A 15,222-nucleotide genomic window follows, 5' to 3' on the forward strand; every position below is an offset into this window, starting at 1 on the left:
ACTTGTTTTAGCAGAGTAACAACCCAACCCACGAGTCCTGGCGTCCCGAGTGCTCGCTGTCACCGAGTCAGGGAGGCAGTGGCCGCTACCTGGAGCTGCACTGCTTTCTGAAAAAAGTCCCTGGGAGCACGGGGTCCTGCTGTCCGGCTGTGGTCTGAGCCTGTGTGTTGGAGGGACGTGATTACAGATGGCTTGGCTCGCACCTTCCTGGGGAGCTGGAGCCAGTCTGCACAAGTGGTGGGGCGAGAGGAGGCACGGGTGTAGCCAGTGGTGAAGCAGAAGCCTCTGACCCACTTGTCAGGAAACCTCAGGCTGGATGCGTCCAGTTTATTGAAAAACAGTGCCCCAAATTACTGGAGTCTTATTTCTGATAAACAAACAGCCCCTACTGACTGGGTCTAGCTTTTGCTCACAGAAGGTAAGGTTGACTGGAATCAACTTCCGGGAGATGGACTGGGGAATGCCATAGACCCTCTCCCTAACAAAACTACTGGCAAGATCACAAAAACATAGCTGCTTAGAGTCCAGAAATTGTCCTAAGGGCAGATAGCAAATGGAGAAACATTTCTCTAAGAAAATCCAGACAAGGGCCAGCTGTGTTTGAGCTCCTGTGCCACCCCACCCCCCACCCCTGCCCAGCATGGTGGAGGCTCCCCTCCTGGTGGGTTTGGCCAACAAGCCATCAGAAGGTGCTCGGTGTCACTGATGACCCAGGAGGTGTGTACCAGACACAGGCCACCCCCGCAGCAGTGAGCCGCGACAGTACAGGTGTGGCACTGACATGGGGACAGCCCCACACGCTGGCACTGTTGGTGGGTGTGACCCGTCATCCGTGCAGCTGCTGTGTGACCCCAGTCCCACACCTGGGCACATGCCCCAGAGAATGAATGTGTGTTCACGCAGGACACAGTGTTCCTCCTAACAGCCAGGGAGTAGAAACATCCCAGGTGTTCATCACCTGATGAATGGATGAGAAGACAGGGTGTGTGCACACCAGAATAAAAGAAATGAAGTGTGGACGTGGGCTGGGGAGGGGCAGGCAAGGGCAGTGGCTGGTGGTGGGTGCAGTGCCCCGTGGTGATAGGGTTATTGGAAATCCCGGCTTGCCCCTCAGCTTGCCCTTTTCTTTACATCCAGACACACTTATATCAGAAGAAGGTGACTAAAGACAACAGCTGAGCCTGAAAGTTTTATAATAAATGCTAGCAGGACAAAAAATTGCAGTATCATGTTTACCGAGTATTGTGAGGTAGCCAGGCTAGCCCCAACCCCACTGTCCCAGCAGGGCCCAGGGTATGCACAGTGGCCCCGAGCCTGTCCACGAGTTCTCGGAAGGGGTGCAAGTGGCGGGGAGGGTACACGTGCAGGGATACAGGTGGAGGCTCTGGGCCAGGTCAGCAGAGAGGGCGGGAGGCCAGGAGGCTTCAACCAGGGGCCAAGGGTGCCATGTGCCGAGGACTCCATGTAACTCTGCCCCTGAGCAGTGGGAGTGGGGAGGGGGTCTGAGTCCAGACCTGCTGGCATCCTCACTTCCAAGGAAGTAGCCAAGTGACCGCAAGGAAACTGGACATGGCTTGCCTTAGACTTTGCTCTGAACCTGGAGATACAGAGTCGGCCTGCAGCAGCCCCTGCACCTGCTGGGCCCCCGGGGCCCTACATGTCTGGGAGACCGGAGGGAACAGTGCTTTTCAGGTGGGCTGGAGGTACAGATCACTTTTTGGTGCTGGGTTTCAACAGTGACCTGCTAGGCATTTTATCTGGAATAAAAAGACTTCAGGAAAGAGCGAAGTAGGAGGGATTAACAGTGCTGCTGCTGCTGCTAAGTTGCTTCAGTCGTGTCGACTCTGTGTGACCCCATAGATGGCAGCCCACCAGGCTCCACCGTCCCTGGGATTCTCCAGACAAGAACACTGGAGTGGGTTGCCATTTCCTTCTCCAATGTATGAAAATGAAAAGTGAAAGTGAAGTCGCTCAGTCGTGTCCAACTCTTAGCGACCTCATGGACTGCAGCCTACCAGGCTCCTCCGTCCATGGGATTTTCCAGGCAAGAGTACTGGAGTGGGGTGCCATTGCCTTCTCCGATTAACAGTGCAGTAAACCAATTAAACTCATCGAAAAAGATTTGTCATTACCAGAAGCAGGGACTGGAAATGGTCAAAAGGTACAGACTTCCATTTATTAGGTAAATAAGTACCAGGAATGTAATGTACAACATGACAAGTATAATTAACACGCTGTAGATTATGCATGATACGTATGAAAGTTGTTGAGAGTAGATCATGGACTTCCCTAGCGGTCCAGTGGCTAAGACTCCACACTGTCAATGCAGGGGACCTGGATTCCATCCCTGGTCGGGGAAGTAGATCCCACATGCCATAAGTAAGCAATCCTGCGTGTTCTAACTAAATCCTTCACTGCATGCTGCAGTGAAGATCAAAGATCCTTTATGCTGTAACTAACACCTGGCATGGCCAAATAGATAAATTATTTTAAAAAGAGTAAATCCTGAATTTTCACCATAAGGGAATTTTTTTCTATTTAATGTTCTATCTACACGAGATGAACACTCACTAACCTTAGTGTGAGAATCATTCCATGCTGTGCGCCAGGTCATTATGCTGTGCACAGTGCTGTAGGTCAACTACATCTCGATAAAAGTGGGAAAAAAGGAAAGACTGGAAGAGGGTGGGAACGCGGCCAACCAGCAGTGGCCTTGGGCCCACCAGCAGCAGGGTAGGCTGGCAGGCACTGAGCTCACGAAGGATCTAGGAGGACCTGAGACCCCAGAACTGCATCCCCCAGGGTTTAGGAACTGATCATGTTTCAGGCGGCCCCCAGAGCAGGGGGCCTGGTGGGGAACCCCCCGAGTCCAGCAGCTGCGCTGGTCACGACGTCCCTGGGCAGGCTGGTTTGCCCTCTTATGTGACCCCTGGGTCAGGCCAGAAGACAGTGTGGCCTCAGTGCAACCGCTCTGCTGCCCTCGCCTACCTAGGGGTGCAGGGTAAGGATGGGGAGTGAGGCAGCTTTGCCAGATTAGGGGGGAGAAGGCAACAGCAGGTCCTGTCATCCAGGAAAGACCCAGGTGCTGCCTCTGAGCTGGAGCTGGGGGAGGTACCATACCCTGGGGCAGCAAAGGCTCCCTCCTGCTGAAGAACAGTCTAGAATGTGCCCACAGGTGCTTCTGGGAGCTTTCTCTGGCAGGTGTGTGAAGGGGGTGCCCTGGCCTGACAGTTTCCCCTCCCCCAGCACATCGCCACCTTCTGATACAAGAGACAGAAGATGATGGCGAGGCTACGGCCACAGCTCTGAACACTTGTGTGTGAACCTGCATCTCCACTCAGAGCATCATGAGAGTCAGGCATGAAAAGGCAAAGAAGGGGGCTGTCGGGTATCACCCAATACTCCATCTATGACCAGACACTTGTCATAATCCTATAAAACTACGTGTGACCACACGACTCTTAAATAACCAAGGGTCCAGCTCATGCTCCCCTCTGTGAATCCCTATTCCCATTTCATCCCCCACAGATCTAATCCTAACTTTTTTTTTTTTGACTTATTTTATAGACCCCAGATCATGTGTCTCTGCAATAGAAATGTGCTCAAAAACTGACCACAAGACTCTTAAGTATTCAAAAATAATCTTCTGGATTGATAAACTGGTACAATTATTATTGGTATGACAAGTATACTATGATTATAGTAAACAATTACTAAAAGGCTATCTCTTCTTCAGTTAGTTCCTATATCCACAGGAGTCAATGTCAACTCTATTGTTTACCAATGTACAGATCAAAACACTGAAAAAAATACCATTCCCAAAAATAAACTGATGGAATGAGAAAGAGCTTTGTTGTTGAAACGTTCATCAATCCTTTGCTCCCTTTCTGAGCTCTCGGGTCTGTGGCCAAAAACCGCGTCCAGACCAGTGCCTTCCTAGCTGGAAGGATGAGTCCTGCAGGTGGAGACAAAGCAGAAGCCACCACTTGGCTAGAAGCAGCTGCAGCCCCGCCCCAGCCCACATGAGAGCATCTGTCCTCAGACCTGCGCCCACAGCAGGCAACTGCGGGCACAGCAGGCAGAGAGACGGATGAGGGGTGTGAAGGCTGCAGAGGCCACTCCCCTGGAGCCATCAGGGAGGCACTCCTCGGAGCCTGTTTATCCCAACACCAGAAAGAACTTTCTGGTTTCCAGAGTTATCACTGAGAAGTTAGCCAGGTTTTCCCCACACCCCTCTCAATCACTAATTTTCTAACAGACTGTTTACTCTCCCATGAAGTTTTCAAAAATCTGCAGTGAAATCTGCATCCAGTAAAAATCACCACCCCCATCCCCGGCCTTTCTTTTCTGGGCAGCTTGTGGGATTTTAGTTCTCCAACCAGGCCTTCGGCAGTGAAAGCTTGGAGCCCTAACCACTGGACCTCCAGTGAAAGTGTCAGTCATGTTCGACTCTTTGCAAACCCATGGACTGTAGCCTGTCAGACTCCTCTGCCCATGGAATTCTCCAGGCAAGAATCCTGCAGTGGGTTGCCATTTCCTTCTCCAGGGGATCTTCCCCAACTCAGGGATCAAACCTGAGTCTCCTGCGTTGCAAGCAGACTCTTAACCTACTGAGCCACCAGGGATCTGGTACTGGACTGCCAGGGAAATCCCAAATTTTTTGGATGCATGGTATTGTGAGTGTTGAGAAAGGCTATGAACAGGACATTTGCATCACCCCCAAATCTCCAATGGCCCTTCTGAGGTCAATCCTTTCCCCCTACAGCCATCTCACCCCTAAAACCCCCAAGCTGTAGTCTGACTCTATAGTTTTGCCATCTCCAGGATGTCATATAGGTGAAATCATACAGAATGCAGGGGCTTCCCTGGTGGCTCAACTGGTAAAGAACCTGCCTGCTAGGAGATGTAAGAGACGTGGGTTTGATCCCTGGGTCGGGAAGATCCCCTAGAAAGGAAATGGTAGCCAATCCAGTATTCTTGCCTGGAAAATTCCATAGACAGAGAAGCCTGGCCGGCTACAGTCCATGGGGTCGCAAGAGTCAGATACGACTGAGCATGCACACACAACTACAGAATGCAGCCTCTGGTGTCTGGCCCCTTCTTTTCTGCACAGTACACTTGAGACCCGCGTGCTGTCCCAGCACCAGCAGCCTGGTCCTGCTTCCCAAGTGCTGTGTCGTCGTCTGGAGGGAACGCAGTTTGCTTCTCCCTTTGCCAGGTGAATGACTGGGTTGCTTCCAGTTTGCAGAGATTATGAATAAAACTGCTCTCCATGTTTGCATACAGGTGATTATGTAAATGCCTGTTTTCACCTCTCCTGTGTGAACAGCGAGAAGTAAGGTTGCTGGGTCAGAGTCAATGATGGTTTAAATAATACAAGCTGCTTCCAAAGAGGCTTTATACACTTTCAAGTGCCCACCAACAGAGCATGGGAACGGGCTGTCCTACATCCTCAGGAGCCAAGGTCTTCACTGTTGAGCCAGTCTAACATGTGTGTCCTTGTATCTCACTGCTGTTTTATAATATATGAACTTTTAAAAATCAGTACATCTAATTATGAGATCTTATTCAAAGTAGTGGCCAATGTGAACAACATTTTAAGATGCCCACAACTCGAACACAAAAGTAACTGATCAAAAGTAGTAGTGGGAAAGTTGTAGGCATTGCTTTTACTACCGTGATTTGCTGCCAGTGTTCAGATTCCCAAGTAAAGCTAAAATTTCAGCTATATCCGTGAAAATAAAGATGTAATATTTTCTTCCATCAAGTTCACAGATACTGCTGACTTCTACGAGGGTTTAGAAGTCCTGCTTTCAGAGTAAATTCTGGACACATTCAGGACACACGGTTGCGAAGATTTAGAGAAGAGGCAGGACCCTATTCAAGAATCCCCTCTGCAGTGCAGACGTGCATTCTGTGATATTTCTGTCCTTGCTGTTTGTGGTGGTTGCTGGAGGTTCCCACTTGGAGCCTGTATGTTCAGGACTCGCTTTTGATGTATTTGAAAACAAGTTCACCTACTCAAGTTATGGTTTTCCTTGAATAGCAAACAGCTTCCAAGTCCTTATCAGACTGCCAGCTTAGTTAACGTGTTAAGGGGAACAATTCATTTCACTGTCTTCCACCTCAGAGGTCAGCAGGGTGTGACCTGCGGGGCGGCCAGGGATGGGGGCAATGTGGACACTGTGCTGACGGGGTAGTCTTGGGGGCAGATCTTCTTGGCCAGCCGCCCCTTCTTCAATACTCAGGCCTCCTGGTACGATGGTGAGAGGGTGGGGGCTGAGTGGGTGGAGTCTACTTCTATTCTGAGCTGTCTTCTAGGTCCTGTGGGTAACTGCAGTCTGAATCATAGGCGCTCTGGACCCCACAGGTCACAAACGGCACAATGACGCGAGTGGGGCCATCTAATTGGTTGAAATCTGGATCATAAGAGTGGTCTAGTAGCGGCTTGGTCAGGTCAGGCAGGAAGCCCTCAGGAGGGTCATAACCCTTACAGACAGCAAAGGCCTCGATGCTGGCATTCCGGCTGCTCCTGGGCTTGGCACAGAGCACGCTGGAGAAGAAGACACGCAGCTGGCTGTAGACCAGTGTCACATCCCGGCCTCGGAAGATCTTGGCCACAAAGCAGCCCCCTGGCTTCAGGACGTGTGTAGCAATGTTCAGGGCAGCTAGGAGGAGCTGTGACTGCATATACTCATCGACGTCATGGAGGCCGGTCACATCAGGGGCCCCATCGCACACCACTAGGTCCGCGGGGCAGCCCTCAAAGTGCTGGACGATCTCCTTGGCAGTGGACAGCTGGGTGATGTCCCCCTGGATCTGCACCACGCCCGGCAGTGGGGCCATAGACTGCAGATCCACAGCCACCACGTGGCCAGAGCCCTGGCCCCCAATCTTCCGACTCAGCACCTGGGTCCAGCCGCCTGGGGCCGCGCACAGGTCAATGGCCCGCATCACACCTTGGAAGAGGTGGAATTCCTCATCCAGCTGCAGCAGCTTGAAGGCGCTGTGGGCACGCCAGCCATTCTCCTTGGCAAGGCGGTGATAGACATCCTGCTTGTCCTCTGATGTCTGGCCCATCTCACAGTTTGTCCAGGCACCTGCCAAGAGTAAGCTCAAATTTTCAGTTTGGAGAAAAGGAGTGAAGCAGGTTGCCAGTCCAGGAGCAGTACAAGCCTCGGCGAGAACGCAAACCAGTGAGAAGTTACCGGATTTCAGTTTGTGTTCTCAGTTGATCTGAGTATGTCGCAAATGCCTAAGGGCAAGCAGAGTGTGGCAAGCCTGTCATCATCAAGGAAAGCGGTCGTTTGTGCGAAGCAGAGACCAGACCTGAATGTACCACGTGAGTTCTAGTATCTGGTGCCTATGTGGCCAGTCTGGCGAACTCTCTCACTGCTGTTCTGCGGGGGGCACAGGTTCAATCCGTGGTCAGGTCAGGAAACTTGGACCCTGTATACCACGTGGCATGGCCAAAAACGAAAGAAAAGAAAAATGAATTATTTCTCATTAAGTTTTCACAGTTCTTCATTGGGAAATGATAATAAATATATAATATACTGGTCTCTATCCCCGGCTCCTGACACAAAGCTCCTAGAACCCATGGAATCTCCTGAGTGTTAGGGCTGCCAGGAGGGTCTTTTGATCTAACCAGGTGACTCTTGGTGGGCTCCTGGCCAGAGGATGATCACCAGAAAGACTATATACTATGGTCAGAAGCTTGGAACCTTCAGCCTTACTCCCCATCCTCTGCAGAGTAGAAAAGGGCTAGACATTGAGTTAATAATCAGGCCCAAGTAATGGGACCTCCACTGAATCCCAAAGGACAGGTCTAGGGAAGCTTCCTGGCTGGTGAATGCAGAAAGGTGTGGAGACTGGAGCCCAGCAAGGGCACAGGGGCTCCACACACCTTCCCCACACTCTGCCCTGTGAATCTCTTCCATCTGGCAGTTCCTGAGTTATACCCTTTAATCAAAAACCAGTAACCTAGGAAGTAAACTTTTCCTGAGTTCTGTTCTAGCAAATGATTCAACCTGAGGATAGTGGAATCCTCCTGATTTATAGCCGGTGGGTCAAATGGCCAGGTGACAACCTGGTCTAACTGGCACCTGAACTGGGGTTATCTGAGGGGCTCTGCGCTAGCCCTGGGCTCTCAGCATCCAACTGAGCTCTGCCAGGACAGCTGGCCAATGTCACAGGAACCTGGAGAACTGCTTGGTGTGGGAAACCCCACACATCTGGTGTCAGAAGTGTATTGAGTACAGAAGATAGGTGTTTTATTATTATTTATATATTCTATGTACTTCATGTATGGATGTGCGAGTTGGACTGTGAAGAAAGCTGAGCACCGAAGAATTGATGCTTTTGAACTGTGGTGTTGGAGAAGACTCTTGAAGAGTCCCTTGGACTGCAAAGAGATCCAACCAGTCCATTCTAAAGGAGATCAGTCCTGGATGTTCTTTGGAAGGAATGATGCTAAAGCTGAAACTCCAGTACTTTGGCCACCTCATGTGAAGAGCTGACTCAATGGAAAAGACTCTGATGCTGGGAGGGATTGGGGGCAGAAGGGGACGACAGAGGATGAGATGGCTGGATGGCATCACTGACTGGATGGACGTGAGTTTGAGTGAACTCCAGGAGTTGGTGATGGACACGGAGGCCTGGCGTGCTGCGATTCATGGGGTCACAAAAAGTCGGACACGACTGAGCGGCTGAACTGAACTGATATACTTCATTAAGTTGTGTCTTTTGCAAATGTTTTCTCCTAGTAACTCTTTTCATTCTCTTTATGTTTTTCACACAGCAAACTTGTTTTTAAGTTCCACTTTTTTTCTTTTATAGATTGTGCTTTTGGTGTTGTATCCAAGAAATCTTTTTTAAAACTTTTATTTTTGGCTGCACCAGGTCTTCATTGCTGCACATGGGCTTTCTCTAGTTGGGGCAGGTAGTGGCTACTATTTGTTGGGGTGCCCACGCTTCTCATTGCAGTGGCTTCTCCTGTTGTGGAGAACAGGCTCTGGGCACCCGGGTTCAGTAGTTGTGGCACACAGGCTTAGCTGCTCCCAAGATCAAGGATCGAACCTGTGTCCCTTGCACTGGCAGGCAGATTCTTATCTACGGTACCACCAGGGAAGTCCCAAGAAATTTTATCCAAGGCTACAAAGATTTTTTTCCTGTATTTCAGAATTGTGAGTTTTACATTTCCGATCCATTTTGCACCCATTCTTATTATGGTATGAGGTAAAGATTGAGATTATTGCTATAAAGTTTTAAATTTCAGTTGTTTTAGTTTCTAGATCTGGTTCATGTTTTCATCTGCTTGGTCTCTGATGACCCTGTCTCTTCTCCATGCTTGTTATTTCCTCCTTTTGCTTCTTTCATCATATTAAATACATTTTGCATATCTTATTCTAGATCCAGCAATTCTAGCATCTAACATATCTTCAGCTGTGAGTCTCTCACTCCTGAGGCCTCTTTGCTATGTATACTGTGGTTTTCTATTATGAATGTACATTCTGGGGGGTCCGCTGGCCTGAGGCTTGGCGGTGAGGGTTCCTCCAGTGAGGCTAACATTTTCTGAGGTCAGTTTTCTGGGCTTAGACATGGTGCTAATGGCTTCCCTCACTGATTATTCATGAGACCACCAGCAGACCAAGCCCACCATCATCCCATGTGACACAGAGGGAACTGAGGCTGAGAGGGGAGCCTCCCGCATAGGACAAAATGCAGTTGGTATCTTCAGCTCCTCCACTCCTTCACAACTTGGGACTAAAGCCCACACAGGCGATTTCCTATTTCCAAATGTGCTTGAATAAAGTACATGTATTGTAGACAAATATATTTTATAAGATGTTCAGATCTTGTTTCTTCCATCACAGTACATCATATAAATTCAGGGGAAACATTTGTAAGTTTTTCAGGTCACATTATCTGATACAGAATTTCTTTTAAAGATTTTTATGTGAACCATTAAAAAACTCTTTATTAAAGTCACAAAGTTGCTTCTGTTTTGTTTTGGCTTTTTGGATGCACAGCATGTGGGACCTCAGCTCCCTGACCAGGGATCAAACCCACACCCCCTGCATTAGAAGGAGAAGTCTTTTTTGTTTTTTAAATATTTATTTTTGTTTATTCATTTATTTGGCTGTACCAGGTCGTAGTTACAACATGCAAACTCTTGCTTGTGGCATGTGGGATCTAGTTCCCCAACCAGACATTGAACCTGGCCGCCCTGCATTGGGAGTGCACAGTCTTAGCCACTGGACCACCAGGGAATTCCCTAGAAGGTGAAGTCTTAACCACTGAACCTCCAGGGAAATCCCTGATAAAGAATTTCTATGCAGAAAAATTCTCAAACTCAATTTGAAGGAAAAAAATTTTTTTTAATTTATTTTTCTGCATCTGGTCTTACTTGCAGCATTAAGTGATCTTCATTGCTGCCTGTGGGATCTTTAGTTGCGGCAAGTGGGACCATGGAGTCTTAACTATTGGACCACTAGGGAAGTCCCAAAAACTTTTTCCAATTTTTTTTTTTTTTTAATTTTATCAGTGTACAGTTGAAATGAAAAGTTGCTTAATTATATACAAAAAGAAACAGAGATGCCATAAAGGAAAAAACAATTATGTAAAAATGTTCTGTGGGTGTGTGTTGTGTTAGTTGCTCAGTCATGTCCAACTCTTTGCGACCCCACGGACTGTAGCACACCAGGCTTCTCTGTCCATGGAATTCTCCAGGCAAGAATACCAGAGTGGACTTCCATTCCCTTCTCCAGAGGAACTTCCTGACACAGGGATCAAACCCTGGTCTAGTGCATCACAGGCAGATTCTTTACCATTTGAGCTATAGGCAAGACCTATGTTTTAACAAAGTAAAAAGGTTCTAAACAAAGTAAAAAGACAAAAATAATCAAGGGGGAAATATATGCAGTGTTTTATTTATAGCTGCAAAGGGAAAATATCCCTAATATAAAAAGAGCCCCTCTAAATTAGTAAGAAAACAACTTACTGGGGAAATGGGGAAGAGTATGAAGGGCATCTACAGAAGAGATCATGACAGCGGGCAACAGCAGCTGAGAAAAAGTAACAGAGCTCAACAGCAGAATGCCCTTTCACTTACTCAACTGGCAAACCTTTATGATGTAAAGTAAAGGGTCCTCCCCTACATGGCATACAGGAATATAAGTTGCTATATTTGGGGAGAAATATTCTGTCAATACCTGTTAAGATTTTTTACAATTTATTCATTTTTAAAACCAATCATTTATTAAACTTTTTATTTTATACTGGAGTATGGTTGATCACAATAAACTGGAAAATTCTGAAAGAGATGGGAATACCAGACCACCTCACCTGCCTCTTGAGAAACCTATATGCAGGTCAGGAATCAACAGTTAGAACTGGTCACGGAACAACAGACTGGTTCCAAATAGGAAAAGGAGTACATCAAGGTTGTATATTGTCACCCTGTTTATTTAGCTTATATGCAGAGTACATCATGAGAAATGCTGGGCTGGAAGAAGCACAAGCTGGAATCAAGATTGCCTGGAGAAATATCAATAACTTCAGATGTGCAGATGACACCACCCTTATGGCAGAAAGTGAAGAAGAACTAAAAAGCCTCTTGATGAAAGTGAAAGAGGAAGAGTGAAAAAGTTGGCTTAAAGCCCAACATTTAGAAAACGAAGATCATGGCATCTGGTCCCATCACTTCATGGGAAATAGATGGGGAAACAGTGGAAGCAGTGTCAGACTTTATTTTTGGGGGCTCCAAAATCACTGCAGATGATTGCAGCCATGAAATTAAAAGACACTTACTCCTTGGAAGGAAAAGTTATGACCAACCTAGATAGCATATTCAAAAGCAGAGACATTACTTTGCCAACAAAGGTCCGTCTAGTCAAGGCTATGGTTTTTCCAGTGGTCATGTATGGATGTGAGAGTTGGACTGTGAAGAAAGCTGAGCGCCGAAGAATTGCTTTTGAACTGTGGTGTTGGAGAAGACTCTTGAGAGTCCCTTGGAGTGCAAGGAGATCCAACCAGTCCATTCTAAAGGAGATCAGTCCTGGGTGTTCATTGGAAGGACTGATGCTGAAGCTGAAACTCCAATACTTTGGCCACCTCATGCGAAGAGTTGACTCTCATTGGAAAAGACTCTGATGCTGGGAGGGACTGGCGGCAGGAGGAGAAGAGGACAACAGAAGATGAGACGGCTGGATGGGATCACCAACTCTAAGGACATGAGTTTGAGTGACCTCTGGGAGTTGGTGATGGACAGGGAGGCCTGGCGTGCTGTGATTCATGGGGTCGCAAAGTTGGACACAACTGAGTGAGTGAACTGAACTGATGGTTGATTAACAATGCTGTGATAGTTTCAGGTGGACAGCAAAGGGACTTAGTCATACATATACATGTATCCATTCTCCCCCTAACTCCCCTCCCACCCAGGCTGCCATATAACACTGAACAGTTCTGTGCTATACAGTAGGATCTCTATTAAGATTTTAAATATGTGTATCTTTGACCCATTATCCTAATTTAGTTCCTACTAATGGGAATCTATAGAAACAAAGCAGAACGACCTACGTTTTAAAATACTTACCTCAGCTTTCAATGACTGGAATCAAAGATCTCTCTTGGTAAATGTCACATTGCACTTGAAAATACGTGGGTTATTTTCAAATATCTTTTGATATTAATTTCTAACATAATTCCACAGTGATAAGAAAACAGACTCTGTATGATTTAATACCTTTATACCACGAAATGTTTGCACCTTGTTTTATGTTTCTGGATATGTTCCAGTGTCTCCTGGTTTATACTCTATGGGAACTTGAATAAAATTTTTATTCTGCTGTTAGGTGAAAACTGCATAAATCTTAATTATGTTGAATTGGCTCATAGCATTTTCAGGTCTACTATATCCTACATTTCTGTCTATTCATTCTATTATTTTTGAAAGCTTGATACTGAAACCAAATCCAACTAAAAATCTTAATTTATCTACTTAAAAATAATTGTGATAGTGGGTCTATATGTAACTTTGTTCTGTATTTTCCAAGTCTCCTGTAGATGTGTTATCATACTTTCATAATTTAAAAAATTAAAAAAAATTTTTTTTAAATACTCACCTCAGTATGACTCTGTAGTGGTAAAAGCCGGACTCTAAGTGAAAAACCCATCAATGGGGAATAATGAAATAAATATAGTATATGCTTGCTGTGGATTATTATCAGTCATAAAAAGAATTAAGTTGTTTATCTCTTGACTTGAATAGCTGTTGGACATCTATTATGTGAGGAAAAAAAATGGGGTGGGGTGGGGTAAATAGGTCTAAGAAGAACAGAAAGGAATTCTTATTTTTCTATGTTGTTTGAATTTTTATGAGTCTACTTAAAAACTAACTGGTTAAGACTCCATACTTCCAGTGCAGGAAGGGCAGGTTCAATCCCCGGTCAGGGAAGTATGATTCCATATGCTGTGGTGTGGTCAAAAATAAATAAATCAAAATACAAAAATAAGCCAGGTGACTTTCCTGGTGGTCCAGTGGTTAAGAATCCACGTTCCAATGTATGGGGCATGGGCTGGATTCCTGATCAGGGAACTAAGATCCCACATGCTGTGGGACAACTAAGCCTGCAATACCACAACTAAGACCTGAAGCATCCAAATACAAAAGTAAATACGTAAGTACTTTAAAAAAGGAAGTCAGACACAAATATGTAATCTCTGTGGCAGCTGGAATGAAACAAACACAGGAGAACAGCAAAGCTGGGTTTTCCTTCTTCTTAGAGTACCTCAGCATGACAACTCTGCATCGAGCACAATCTTTGACCACTCTCCTCCACATGGTTGGTGTCACCAAAACTTTGAGGGGCCAAGACTCATTTTAGATCATTTTGTTCTCCTAGTCCAAACGTGTCGTGCCCCATAGTTCTCAGGGTCATTTCTAAAAACCATATTCTTAAAGCACCCGACAACTGATGATCCTCCCAAAACTTCCCCAAGGACCCCTACATTGCATTATCATCAACTTTCAAATATTAAAACTTCACTGCTTTTGAGCATCCATAAAGGAAACTGTTATGATGATAATTGATATTTAATTATTAATCTTATGAACCATCAGTGGTGTATCAACAGGCCCAGGAGTACAGAGTCACACCCAGAAGTACTCTGTATCACGCTGTTCTCATTAAACCTATTTTTCTTCGCAATCTCATCTGCTACATATTGTTAAAGGAGAAAGTTCTATTTATCTATTACCTCAACGTCAACATTAAGTAGACACTTTTATAAATAAACTAACAACATGTCCATTTGCTTGGCTAAAGGTGAGAGAAATGTGTGTGCAAAACCTGAGTCATTTTGTAGGCGTTGGCCATCTCTACACAATACACAAAGCCCGCAGGAAGATTTTAAGATTCGACATCGCATCTGGAAAATAAACCTGGTTTTGAGAGACCCTCCACGCCCTCAGTTCTGCAGACGCTGAGACAGCACAAGTCATTCTCAGACCCCGGCCCCGTGAGTGAGGTAGGGGAACCGTTAACCTAATCTGGCAGCTTGGGAGCCTAGAGATTTGTCGCACGTGAACTGAGAGCTACTCGAAGCTAAACCAGGTTTCCGTGAGGAAGGAATCCTTATCAGCTTCGGGGACAGACTTCCGTCCCTGAAACTGCGCAAAGGTGTTCGCAGTTCTCGCTGGGTCCTGGGGAAGGCCTCCGGGGAGAGGGGGTGGGGAAGCGCCTCTTCCGACTGACGCCCCCAACGGGGTCGCCAGACGACGCGCCGACATGGAGCACCCGGAGGCGTCAGCACCGAGGACAGCGCCCTCCAGGGGCCGGCTGGGGGCTCCCGGGAGGAGAGTCACCAGGAAAAAGGTCACGGGGGGGGGGGGGGGGGGGCGCGGAGGATTGAGGGCGAGGTGGGCCGGGGGAACCGCGGGGCCACGGGCGGGCGCGGGGGCTGAAAGCTGCGCCCCCATGAGCGGCCCCCCGCTCCCCGCCCGGGTGCGGACAAGCTTCTGCACTCACCGTGGCTGCCCGGCGACGCGGCGGCGAGCGCCAGCGGGGCGAGAGCTGCGTCAGCCGGGTGACCAGGCCCTTTCAACTTACCAGCCGGCCGGCCTAGGCCAGTACGCAGGCGCAGCGTCGGCTAAGAGGGGCGGGACAAGGGTGTAGGAACCGGAAGGAGAGGCGGGATGCGGGCGGGACCTGCGCGCGGGTG

The 15,222-nt window shown here is 47.5% G+C and overlaps 1 pseudogene; it reads right to left on the reverse strand.

Moving 5' to 3' along the window:
- Nucleotides 1–841: 841 nt before the first annotated feature.
- Nucleotides 842–15,165, reverse strand: LOC129630120 (putative tRNA (cytidine(32)/guanosine(34)-2'-O)-methyltransferase; annotated as a pseudogene).
- Between the last annotated feature and the right edge of the window lie 57 nt (nt 15,166–15,222).

The sequence above is a fragment of the Bubalus kerabau genome, chromosome 16, assembly GCF_029407905.1.
Source record: "Bubalus kerabau isolate K-KA32 ecotype Philippines breed swamp buffalo chromosome 16, PCC_UOA_SB_1v2, whole genome shotgun sequence".
In the NCBI taxonomy this organism is placed as follows: Eukaryota; Metazoa; Chordata; class Mammalia; order Artiodactyla; family Bovidae; genus Bubalus; species Bubalus kerabau.